The following is a 13,805-nucleotide window of genomic DNA, read 5'->3' as shown; positions in this document are numbered from 1 at the left end:
ATCCAAATGAGCTAGGGCTTGTCTAAATTTTATAAATGAGGAAGTAAGGCACAATAATTCACCTAGGGGCACCTGGGTGGTTCAGTTAGGTAAGCGCCCAACTCTTGGTTTCAGCTCAGGTCATGATCTCATGGTTTCATGAGTTGGAGCCCCACACTGGGCTCTGTGCTGACAGTGTGGAGCCTGCTTGGGATTCTCTCTCTTCCTCTCTTTCTGCCCCTCTCCCACTCACATGGTCTCTCTTTCAAAAATAAACTTAAAAATAATGTTTAAAGAAAAAATAATTCACCTAAGGTCACAGAGCTATTGAGATGTAAACCCATGAGAAACCCAAGGATGACTGAAGTCAAAAGATGCACTCTTACCCATGACACTAACACTCACAGGGCATGGTCCTGGTCCAATGTTTTCATGCAATTTCATACAATTTTTCTTCAACTGGGATTGCATATCTTGTACAGGCCTTCTGAGCAGCCAAGGGTTTGCTACTTAAATGAACACTCATTGACAATCAGGCACAGTGTTTTCTTTTATAAACAAAAAGTCCAAAGTGCAACCATGCATACACATGATACTGCACAGAGGATATTTCAATATATGTTAGAACAGAAGCCCTATGAAGGCAAAAAATTCTCTATTTACCAGCTTGTTAAAAGCTTATGTAGGGGCGCCTGGGTGGCTTGGTCGGTTAAGCGTCCGACTTCGGCTCAGGTCACGATCTCACGGTCCGTGAGTTCGAGCCCCGCGTCGGGCTCTGTGCTGACAGCTCAGAGCCTGGAGCCTGTTTCAGATTCTGTGTCTCCCTCTCTCTCTGCCCTTCCCCTGTTCATGCTCTGTCTCTCTCTGTCTCAAAAATAAAGAAACGTTAAAAAAAAAAATTTAAAAAAAAAAAAAAAAAAAAAGCTTATGTATAGTTTTGGGGCGCCTGGGTGGCGCAGTCGGTTGAGCATCCGACTTCAGCCAGGTCACGATCTCGCGGTCCGTGAGTTCGAGCCCCACGTCAGGCTCTGGGCTAATGGCTCGGAGCCTGGAGCCTGTTTCCGATTCTGTGTCTCCCTCTCTCTGTGCCCCTACCCCGTTCATGCTCTGTCTCTCTCTGTCCCAAAAATAAATAAAAACGTTAAAAAAAATTAAAAAAAAAAAAAGCTTATGTATAATTTTGCATATTGCCTCCCTCCACATTGTAAGAATTTTCAACCTTACGATAAAAGATAACAGTTACAACTCATACAGGCTACAAGAAAGAAATTAGGTAACATTTAATATCCAGCAATGGAGGAGGACTATATCACCCTCTTTTGCTCCCACAAATATGCCATTAATTGTTATCTCAGTAACAGCCTTTTCCTTCAAAGCTCTAGTCTTTCCTCAAAGGGATCAATCTCACTAGTCATTCAGTTCTTCTTCCTTTTGATATTACTGTTATCAAATCAGAGAACAATTAATGGTAATATGCACATCTTATGTGTTTCTAAGGAAAAAAGGCTGCCAATTAACATACAGAATGCCATTAATTACCCTGATCTGTCAAAATGTCAAAATGAAAACAACATGTATATTAAAATAAATTAAATACTGTGACTCAAATTCTGTGTCAGGACTAACTTCCAGGCACACATTTTCCTCTAGAATTGTGTTAAAAACCTGATTGTGGATTTGTAATGGGATGAATGTCCTACACGGGGTGTTTCCTCCAGAACTCATTCTCTGATGCACTAGTTGTGTTGCCCAATGAAGTAGTCACCAGATGTGCAGACACACAGAATTAGAAATGTAACGTGTGCCATATGTTTAAATGATAGTATCTGGGATATAGGTGGGTAGAATAAAATGTTATTGACATTAATTTCACATGTTCCTTTTTTTTTTTTTTAATGTGGCCACGTGGGGCACCTAGGTGTCTCACTCAGTTGAGCAACCAACTTCTGCTCAGGTCATGATCTCATGGTTTGTGAGTTTGAGCCCCACATCAGGCTTGTTGCTGTCAGCCTGTCAGCGCAGAGCCTGCTTTGGATCCTCTATCCTTCTCTCTCCCAAAACATTAAAAAAAATTTTTTTTAATTAAAAATGTGGCCACTAAAAAAAAATTGAACTTATGTATGTGGCTCACATTATATTTTTATCAGACAGAGCTACTCTGGAAGATCAGATCTCCAACTGAAAGCTTTCCCATGTAGACTATATGTTGGCTGTCTGTCTCAGGTCTAAGATGTCTTACCACACAAAGGTTAACATCAACTTACTTTTCAATATTATCACTCTATATTGGCTAGTACAAAAACTCATTCTTTCTACCCAAGAGTTTTGGCAAGAGTTCTTACCAAAACCCCAACTCTTCACATTAACCAAATCTTTTGATACAAGGACAGGCAAGAATTCAAATTTAAAAGTAACCATAGCAAAAGAATTCTCCCAATTTCTTATGCAGACACAATGTCTCAAAAGTTTCTGATCAAAGGAGGAAAGGATGAACTCCACTATTTTCAAAGAGCTGCTCATCAATATGAAGTCTCTGACAATGAGTAAGTAAAGGGAATCTGATAGAGCTCTGTCATATTCACTGAATCCCCCACAGGTGTCTCTTTAGTGTGATAATTCCCATGTCCAATAAAGCATACCTATTCTGGAAATTTTCCCCACATTTGAAACACTGGTACAAGGTCTCCTGAGCATATATCTTCTGGTGTTTGTGCAGAACGCAGCTGTCCCAGAAAGTTTTGCCATACTGACTGTTCTCACAGGGCTTCCCACCAGTATGAGTCCTCTGGTGCTGAATGAGACCAGTGATATTCCTGAAGTTTCTGACACTGGTTATAGCCATACGGCTCCTCAATAGTATGCATCTCTGGTGCCAGAGCACTCAATGAGAGTTAAGAGCTCTCAATGAAAGTTTTCCCACATTCTTTACAGTCATAATGTTTCTCTCCAGAATGATTTTTTTCAAGATTTTATTTACTTACTTATTTTTGAGAGAGAGCACATGCGCACATTGAGCATGAGAGGGGCAGAAGGAAGAGAGATAATCTCAAGCAGGCTCCTGCTGCGGGGCTCAATCCCACAACCCTGTGATTGTGACCTGAACCCAAATCAAGAGCCGGAACTCAATGGACTGAGCCACAAAGGCACCCCTAAAGATTTTAAGTAATCTTTACACCCAAATTGGGGCTCCAACTTACAACCTGAGATCAAGTCGCATGCCCTACCGACTGAGTCAACAAGGCACCACAGAATGATTTTTTTTAATGCACAATGAGGTGACCACTGCAGTTGAAGGATTTTCTACAATCCACACACTTTCAGGATCTCTCTGGTGTGACTTCTCTTATATTTAATAAAGCATGAGATATCAGTGAAGGCCTTTCCACACTCCATAATACACAGGGCTTCTCTCTTGTGTGAATTCTCAAATGGACAATAAGGTAGTAGATATTGGAGACATTTTTCACACTCATTGTATCTATATGGTTTTTTCTCCAGTATGAAATCTGTGATGCAAAACAAGGGAAGAGTAGTGGCTGAAGGACATCCCACAGTGGTTACACTCATGGGGGTTCTCCCTTGTGCAGGTCCTCTTGTGATTGATAAAGGCAGAGATGGCACTGAATGCTTTCCCACAACTATTGAATTTATAAGGTTTCTCTCCTGTATAGATTCTTCAATGCACAATCAGGTTGTAATTCTTGGAGAAGGATTTTCCACAGTCAGTACAAGTATAAAATCTCTCCAGTATGAGTCCTCGGGTACCAAAGAAGTTGAGATTTCTGTCTGATGGATTGTCCACATTTGTTGAAGTCATGGCATTCATCTCATTATTTCTCCTCTGCTCATGAGAGCAACTGCCCTGATCAAACACTTCCTCACATCCCATCCCTTTGTGTGGCTGCCTTTCTCCAACAATTATATCCTGTTCAGTAAGAGGTACAGAATGGTTGTAAAATCACCACTTTTGTTACAACTGGAGGGCCCATCTCCTGTTAGATTTCCACCAATGTGGCCAAGTTGACCAACTTGACTGATGGCTATTCTACAGTCATAATTTTCATCAAGTGTGTGACCTTCACTATATGTGTGTGTGTGTGTGTCTGTGTGTATATTTATATGTATATTTACATTTATTTATATTATATATATCAGGAATGCTTAACATCTGAATCATGTTCACGGAAAGCTTCTGTTTCAGGACCTTTCTGAGATAGAGCAAAGACCGAGCAGGGGCGGTTGCATGGCTCAGTTGGTTAAGTGTCCAACTCTTGATTTCAGCTCAGGTCATGATCTCATGGTTCTCTGGAATGAACCCCATGTTGGGTTCTGTGCTGACAGCACAGAGCCTGTTTGGGATTCTCTCTCTCTGCCCTTTCCCTGCTCATGCTTTCTCTTTCCCTGTCAAGATAAATAAACTTAAAAAAATAGACTGAGCAGACACCCATGCTTTCTCCATATTCACAACCACCACAGCCTCTCACCAAACCCACTGTGTTCTATTGGGTGGATGTTGTCTGCATCAAATGCTTCTCTGGGTTTTTGTGAAGCATTTCTACCTGTTCCTCACATTCCCATTTTCCTCCTAATGCATATAAATAGGAATAATCCTTCATGAATCTTTCCATCATCAGGAAATTAAGTGGTTCCACTCCAACAACATCCTGCCTTGATGCTTTCATTTTGACCTTTGTTTTCTTTTTTTTTTTTTAACTTTTTTTAATGTTTATTTACTTCTGAGAGAGAGAGAGAGAGAGAGAGAGAGAGAGCAGGGGAGGGGCAGAGAGAGAGGGAGACAGAATCCCAAGCAGGCTCTGTGCCATCAGCACAGAGCCCGATGTGGGGCTCAAACCCATGAACCATGAGATCATGACCCAAGCCAAAATGAAGAGTTGGATGCTTAACCAACTGAGCCACCCAGGCGCCCCTGACCTTTGTTTTCTAAGCTAGACGAGAAAAGGGAGAAAATATTTGAATCCTTAAAAGGAAGGGAAAAAGAAAGTTAAAGTGTGGCATGTAAATATTAAAATTGGTCTGGTGCAAATCTACTAAAAGTGATCTTCTGTCCACCCTATGAGAGTAATTTCATTTGTAGGTGTATAACCAAGAGAAATATGTCTGTACAATCAGAGTAAAATGGTTCATAACAACCTAAGACTGGACACTACCCAAATGTCCAAAACTAGGGAGTAGATGAATCAACTGTGGTTTATTCACATGATGAAATACTACATATCAACAAAAACAAATGAAATACAAGTACACAAAACAAAATGGGTAAATCCCTCAAGCATAATGTTAAATAAAAGACCCAAAGTATGTTTACTTCATGAAAATTTTAAGCTGTACACTTATATTTTTCAGCATGCATATTTCCATGGAAATTTTTCAAAAATCATACACACATCCCAAAATAAGCCAGGCACCCATAGGTTTTGTTCAGGTATAGACCTGTAGGGCAGGAAGAGCTCATGATGATGGTAAAAGAGGGAGCCATTTATATAGAATAAAAATAGCTTTAGAGATTTTTAATTTTAGTAGAGGACGAAGAATATCTCCCAAAGAAGACTGGCTTACCAGAGGAGGAGTCGGGAGGAGGGTGGATTTTTAAGGAAAACTCTCCCACTTCCCTCTCCCAAAGCATGAGTAAGCAGCATCCTAGCCCTCCCTACCAGGGAACTCTAAGGCTGGGGCACCTGGGTGGCTCAGGTGGCTTAGCATCTGACTCTGGATTTAGGTTCAGGTCATGATCCCATCAAGTCCACACTGAGTGTGGAGCCTGCTCAAGATCCTCTCTCTTCTCTCCTCCCTCACTCTCTCTCCAAATTAACAAATTAGGAATAGAAGGAACTACTTCAACATAATAAAGGTCATATATGAAAAATCCACAGCTAACATCCTCAACAGTGAAAGACTGGAAGCTATTCCTCTAAAATGACAACACAGGACGGCCACTTTCACCACCTTCATGCAGCAGTTGGTACTATCTGCAGAGCTCATTCAAAGTTCACTTGTACTCACTTGGGTGTGTTGGAGCTCTATGCCATTTTAGGATGTGTATCTTGGTATAACAGTTCTACCCAGAGCCATTAGGCAAGAAACAGAAATAAAAGGCATCTAAATTGGAAAGGAAGAGGCAAAATTATCTCTATTTGCAAATGATATGATCTTATATATTAGAAAACACTAAAGATTGCACATACACACACCATTACAATTAATAGACAAATTCAGCAAAGTTGCAAAATATAAGATCAACATACAAAAATCAGTTGCATTTTTATACACTAACAATAAACAACCTTAAAAGGAAATTTTTTAAATTTTTTTTTTAACGTTTATTTATTTTTGGGACAGAGAGAGACAGAGCATGAACGGGCGAGGGGCAGAGAGAGAGGGAGACACAGAATCGGAAACAGGCTCCAGGCTCTGAGCCATCAGCTCAGAGCCCGACGCGGGGCTCGAACTCACGGACCGCGAGATCGTGACCTGGCTGAAGTCGGACGCTTAACCGACTGCGCCACCCAGGCGCCCCAAAAGGAAATTTTTTAAACTGTGTTTACAATAGCACCAACAAGACTGAAATATTTGTTAAATAATCACAGAGAAGGGGCACCTGGGTGGCTCAGTCAGTTAAGCATCCAACTCTGGTTTCGGTTCAGGTCATGATCTCACAGATCATGGGTTTGAGCCCTGCATCAGGCTTTACACTGGTAGTGCAGAGCCTGCTTGGGATTCACTCTCTCTGCCCCTCCCCCACTCAAGTTCTTTCTCTCTAAATAAATAAATAAACATTAAAAAATAATAACCACAAAGAAGAACAGATTAGTGGTTGCCAGAAAGTAGGGAGAGAGGGTAGGGAGCGGGGTGGCTGAATAGGAGGAGCATGAGGGAGTTCTGCAATGACGTCAAGTCGAGCATCTAGACTGTGGTTGTCATACCAAGATACACATCCTAAGATGGCATGGAGCTCCAACACACCCAAATGAGTACGACTGAACTTTGAATGAGCTCTGCAGATGGTACCGATGGCAGGTTCTGGCTTTGACCCTGTCCTACAGTTGTGCGAGATGTTAACCATAGAAGAGGCTGGGTAAAAGATGCACAGGCCCTCTCTGTACATTTCTTTGTGCCTTCCCATGAATCTATAATTATTTCAAATAAAGAAGTTTAAAGGAAACAAAAACGGTACAAGACCCTCGATAGGACCTGGCCTGAAATAACAGGAATAAAGGCAATAGGGGTAACTAGGAAAGTTGGAATAGGGATGGGTTACCAGATGATAACAGGAAACTACTGTTAGCTTTCTTAGGTGTGACAATAGTATTATGGTTGTGTGGAAGAATGTCCTTATTCTTAGAATATACATCCTAAAATTTTTAGGGGTACTTACTTTCAAATGCTTATATACATACACATAAAGAAATATCTATATGTGCACACACAATACACACACACATAAACATACATATACACTCATATACATGTATACATATACAAAAATATACACACATGCATACATAAACACATCTACATTTATATACATACAAAAATCCATACATACCCCCCTCTGCAACAACACATAAAACACATGCATATAAATATACACAAATACCCATATGCGCAAACATACATACATGTATAAAATACATTATAAATACATAATACATAACTTATATGTTGCATACATAAAAATTGAGGTGGTGGGTGATGGGTGCTCATTATACTCTTCTCTCAATTTTTCTCAATATTTCAGAAACTTGTCAAAAGAGAAACTAGGCAGGGGATATGTTAATGCTTCCAGAGAGAGGTACTACACCAAGGGATCAGCATTCATTATTACTTAGGTGAGAACGAATTTATAACAGTTTTCTCAAAAGGTATTCAAGAGATAGTTATAGGTATTCTAAGGAGTGGGTGGCGGGGGGTGGAATACGTTACTAGCTGGGAGCTATAAGAAAACCACAGAGTTACTACCCCGGGAAAATGCTGACTTGTAAAACCCTTTCTGCACAGTAAGTTTGATGCAGGAGAAAACAGGGAAGCCAGGAGTGTTCGCCTGGAATAACTGGGATCCAGACAGGGCAAGGCTGTCCACTCAGTTTCCTCCAACCAGCTCCAGAATCACCTGGCCCTATACAGCTGCTCCCCAAAGCTGGCAACTGATTCAAGTTGAAAACTATTTAATCTCTTTGCTCTATGACCTAAATAAGTTTCTGAAAACTCGCAAGTAAATAAAAGCAGGGCAAATAGAATTCTATTTTATTATTGTAGTTGACAATGTTACATTAGTTCCAGGTGTACAACATAGTGATTGGACAAATTTATCCAGTATGCTATGCTCACTACAAGTCTAGCAACCACCTGCCACCATACAATGCAATTACAGTATTATGGACTATATTCCTTATGCTGTGCCTTTTATTCCCAAGACTTTACAATTGTATTTTAGCTACAGGGAAGCACCCTACTTATATAAAACTTGCATCCAATCCACTTAAATATTTTACTATTAAAAATATCACTACAAAATATAATACATGCTTATTACAGAAAACTTGGAAGGGGCGCCTGGGTGGCGCAGTCGGTTAAGCATCCGACTTCAGCCAGGTCACGATCTCGCGGTCCGTGAGTTCGAGCCCCGCGTCAGGCTCTGGGCTGATGGCTCAGAGCCTGGAGCCTGTTTCCGATTCTATGTCTCCCTCTCTCTCTGCCCCTCCCCCATTCATGCTCTGTCTCTCTCTGTCCCAAAAATAAACGTTGAAAAAAAAATTAAAAAAAAAAAAAAAAAGAAAACTTGGAAAACAAAGTACAAAGAAAATTAAGTCCTGGGTGCATTTATTTCCTGTTTTCTTCCTAGAGAATCATTTTGATATAGTTAGAGTCAAACTGTGTATATACAATTTGGGGTCTTTTTTTTTGTTTTTCCCAGTAAATATTATATAATGGGTAGTTTCCATATCATTAACATGTCTTCATAGGCAGAAAAAATGGTGCAGCTCCTTTGAAGAACAAATTTGGGTTGAAATAAAAAATGCAAAGCAATGTGGTAGATCAACATTAAAAATTCAAAACTGGAGGGCCTGGGTGGTTCAGTGTGTTGAGTGTCCGACTTCAGGTCATGATCTCGCAGTTCATGAATTCAAGACCCACACGAGGCTCACTGCTGTCCGTATGGAACTCACTTCAGATCCTCTGTCCCCCTCTCTGTCCCTCCCCGGCTTGTGCTCTCTCAAAAATAAACAAACACAGGGGTGCCTGGGTGGCTCAGCTGGTTGAGAGGTTGAGCGTCAGACTTCCACTCAGGTCATGATCTCACGGTTCGTGAGTTCGAGCCCCACATTGGGCTCTGTGCGGACAGCTCAGAGCCTGGAGCCTGCTTCGGACTCTGTGTCTCCCTCTCTCTCTGCTCCTCCCCCACTCATACTCTGTCTCTCAGAAATAAATAAATGTTAAAAAAAAAAAAACTTTAAAAAAGTTAAAAAAATAAACTTTTTTTTAAATTAAAAGAAATTAAAAATACAAAACTTGATCTAAGAGGACCTCACAGGGGCTCCTGGGTGGCTCAGTCAGTTAAGCGGCCGACTTCAGCTCAGGTTACGATCTCGCGGTCCCTGAGTTCGAGCCTCGCATCGGGCTCTGTGCTGACCGCTCAGAGCCTGGAGCCTGTTTCAGATTCTGTGTCTCCCTCTCTCTCTGCCCCTCCCCCGTTCATGCTCGGTCTCTCTCTGTCCCACAAATAAATTAAAAAAAACGTTGAAAGAAAAAAAAAAAGAAAAGAAATGTTTGTCTATGCCAAGATCACAAAGATGCTTTGTATTTTCATCTGCATGATATCGTTTTGCCTTTCACATTTAGAGCTACAATCCTCATGAACTGATTTTTGTGGATAGTAGGGGGTCGTCAAACTACAGTAAAGCCACCTGTTTTTGTATGGTCCAAGAGTTAAGGATGGCTTTTACATTTTTGGATGTTGTAAAAAAAAAAAAATCAAAAGAATGGTATTCGTGACACTTGAAAATTATATGAAATTCAAGTTTCAGAGTCCACAAATAAGAATGCGACCATGCCCATTTGCTTACAAATTGTGGCCGCTTTCACACTACAACAGTTGAGTCTAGTAGTTGTAGCAGAGACCATATAGTGTGCAAAGCCTAAAATACTATCTTTACAGAAAAGTTTGCTGACACCTGATTGTATAGTGAGATATGATCACTGGATTTTAACTATTTAAAAATGTTTGCAAAACCAGGAGATATTACTTCTTACGCACTAGGATATCTGTAACCCAAAGACACAGTAACACGTGTTGATAAGGATGTGGAGAAATCAGAATGCTTATACACTGTTGGTGGGAATGTAAAATGGTACAATTGTTGTGAACAAATTTGGCAATCCCACAAAAGCTTGAACAGAGAGTTACCACCATGTAACCCAGCAGTTCCACTCGAAAGTATCTACTCAAGGGGTGCCTGGGTGGCTTGGGGTTGAGCTCCTACTCTTGATTTTGGCACAGGTCATGATCCCAGGGTTGTTGGATCAAGCCCCTCAATGGGCTCCATGCTGAACGTGGAGCCTGCTTGAGATGCTCTCTCGCTCTCTCTCTCTCTCTCTCTCTCTCTCTCTCTCCTGCCTCCCTCCCTCCCTCCCCCCGCCCCATTCCTCTCCCCAGCTCATGTGTGCTCTAAAAATAAATAAATTAATTAAAAAAATAAATGCAAAGTATCTCAAGAGTGTTGAAAGCATATATCCACTAAAAACTTGTACATGAAGGATCATAGCAGCATTATTCATAATAGCCAAAAAGTGGAAACAATCCAAATGTCCATTGACGAATGAATGGATAAAAAAAGTTGGCATATCCACACAATGGATTATTATTCAGTCATATAAGGAGTGAAGTACTGACACATGCTGCAACATTGATGAACATTGACAATATAATGCTAAATGAAATAAGCTAGTCAAAATGGACCACTATTGTATGATTCTATTTCTATGAAATGTCCAGAGCAGTTAAATCTGTGGCTAGATTAGTGGCTGCCAGGGACTGGGAGAAGGAAGAATGAAAAGTGACTGCTAATTGGTATTTGCTTCCTTTAGGAGGCTAATGAAATGTACTGGAATTAAAGAATGGTGGGGGTGCCTGGGTGGCTCAGTCAGTTTAGTGTCTGACTTTGGCTCAGGTCATGATTTCACAGTTCATGACTTCAAACCCCGCATTGGGCTCTATGCTGACAGCTCAGAGCTTGGAGCGTGCCTTAGATTCTGTATCTCCTTCTCTCTCTGCCCCTTGCTTGCTCACACTCTTCTCTCTCTCTCTCAAAAATAAATAAACATTATGGGGCGCCTGGGTGGCGCAGTCGGTTAAGCGTCCGACTTCAGCCAGGTCACGATCTCGCAGTCCGGGAGTTCGAGCCCCGCGTCGGGCTCTGGGCTGATGGCTCAGAGCCTGGAGCCTGTTTCCGATTCTGTGTCTCCCTCTCTCTCTCTGCCCCTCCCCCGTTCATGCTCTGTCTCTCTCTGTCCCAAAAATAAATAAACGTTGAAAAAAAAATTAAAAAAAAAATTATAATAAATAAACATTAAAAAAAAAAAGAAGGGCGCCTGGGTGGCTCAGTCAGTTGGGTGTCCGACCTCGGCTCAGGTCATGATCTCACAGTCCGTGAGTTCGAGCCCCGTGTCGGGCTCTGTGCTGACAGCTCAGAGCCTGGAGCCTGTTTCAGATTCTGTGTCTCCCTCTGTCTCTGACCTTCCCCCATTCATGCTCTGTCTCTCTCTGTCTCAAAAATGAATAAACGTTAAAAAAAATGCTTTTTTTTTTTTTAAAAAAAGAATGGTTATGGGTGCACAACCTGGTGAAAATATTAAAAACCACTGAAACACACACTTAATTGTTTAACTTAAAAATTGTTTAATCTAGGGGCCCCTGGGTGGTTCACTCCGTTAAGCATCCAACTCTTGGTTTTGGCTCAGGTCATGATCTCACAGTTCGTGGGATCAAGCCCCATGTTGGGCACTGCACTGGCAGTTTAGAGCCTGCTTGGAATTCTCTGTCTCCTTCTCCCTCTGCCCCTCCCCCACTCTGTCTCTCTAAAAATAAACTTTAAAAATTTTTTTTTAATTGTTTAATCCATTTTACCAGAAATGGCTACTGATTCAGCTGAATTCCTCTGGTCACACTAAGCCCAGACGTCCGTATACGTTTGTATTTGCTATTTTTCCTCCAGGGACTTGCTTATACATACTCTCAACCTCTTTATCTCTCGGGGTCTTAGTATTGCTCTTGTAAATGTGGATTTTTTTATTTGGCAAAGGCAGCCTTGCACCCCATACCCACCTCTTCTCCAGTGAATCCATTTCTCTAACCATTGCCCATGAAGGGTTTCCACCTATGGCTTTATTGCCCCTCTCTGGTGTTCGATGGGTGGAGTCTCTCCTCCCTAAATCTGTTCTCTCTTGGTCCGTAACATCACCCACCCTGGCTTCCCTCCTCCCTCCTAGGCCATTTCTTCATCTGGCTGCCTCCTTTGTTTTTCCCACAATCAATTGCTTCTTTGGCCACCATCCCTAGTGCTCACCTAACATAATGAGAAGTCTGCAAGGCTCTGGCCTACCTCACCCTGTCCGCTCTCCTCATCTCTTTCTCTCTGATGCCCCACATCCCCTCCTGCATCATCACGTACCGTACCAGTCCCTGTGTGCAGCAGTCTTCCTTCCCTACCCCCAGGTTAGTCTCTCCTCCTCTTACAGCTTCCTGCTATTATTTTCGTTCTTTTCCCTATTACAGCTCACATTGATGTTTTCACGATTGTTTGATAAATAAACGGCCATCTTGCTTTCTAGCTGGACTGCTCCATGAGGCTGGACACACTGTTGTATTCCCAACTATACTCCGCAGGGGATCAACGTGCCAACATCTGAGATACTCATCAAATGTTTGCCGATTTAAATGAACTGGAAGACATATTCCAATGTATTAAAATGATTGCCAACGACATGAGAGATTCTGGACGCAATTTCTTAATCTCATATTTTTCTGTACATTCTGAGTAGAATTGTTAGAATCAGAAAACAACAAAGATATGCACTCAAGATATGGGTGCCCACTGTTCACTAGCACTGGTTCACCTCCATCTTAGTTCAATAAACATTTCTTGGGCACTTGCTGCACGATTCTAAGGGCCAGGATACAGCAGAAACAAGATGTGTACAGTCCAGTAGGGGAGATAAACACATACAATGCATCATGTATCAATAAAGCAAGGAAACAGGATGGGGAATGTGTGTTGGGCAGGGACCGTTGCAATTTTAAATAGAGAAATCAGGAAAGGGCTCACTGAAAAGGTGATATATAATGAATTGCAAGTGAGGAAGTGAGCCCAAATGTATTGGGGGGAGAGGATCCCACAGCAGAAAGTGATTTCAGAGGTCCTGAGATAACATGACTGGCATTTGAGGAATCGCAGGGAGGCCTTGAGACTGGAACAGAGTGACCAAGGTGGGTATCAGAGAAGGGGCTAGGGAGGTGACAGAAGCTGTCAATTAAAAAACACTGCCAGGCCAAGGCACCTGGGTGGCTCAGGGGGTTAAACGTCTCACTCGATTTTGGCTCAGGTCATTTCATGGTTCGTGAGTTCGAGCCCCGCACTGACAGTGTGGAGCTTGTTTGGGATTCTCTCTCTCTCTCTCTCTCTCTCTCTCTCTCTCTCTCCCTCTCTCTCTCTCTCCCTCCCTCCCTCCCTCCCTCCCTCTCTCAAAATGAACTTAAAAAACAAAAGCAAAAAAACCATTGCCAGACCAAAGAAATGATGGAAGACAAAGGA

Source organism: Prionailurus bengalensis, chromosome E2 (genome assembly GCF_016509475.1).
Source record: "Prionailurus bengalensis isolate Pbe53 chromosome E2, Fcat_Pben_1.1_paternal_pri, whole genome shotgun sequence".
Taxonomy (NCBI): domain Eukaryota; kingdom Metazoa; phylum Chordata; class Mammalia; order Carnivora; family Felidae; genus Prionailurus; species Prionailurus bengalensis.
Note: the sequence above shows the minus strand (reverse complement) of the source record.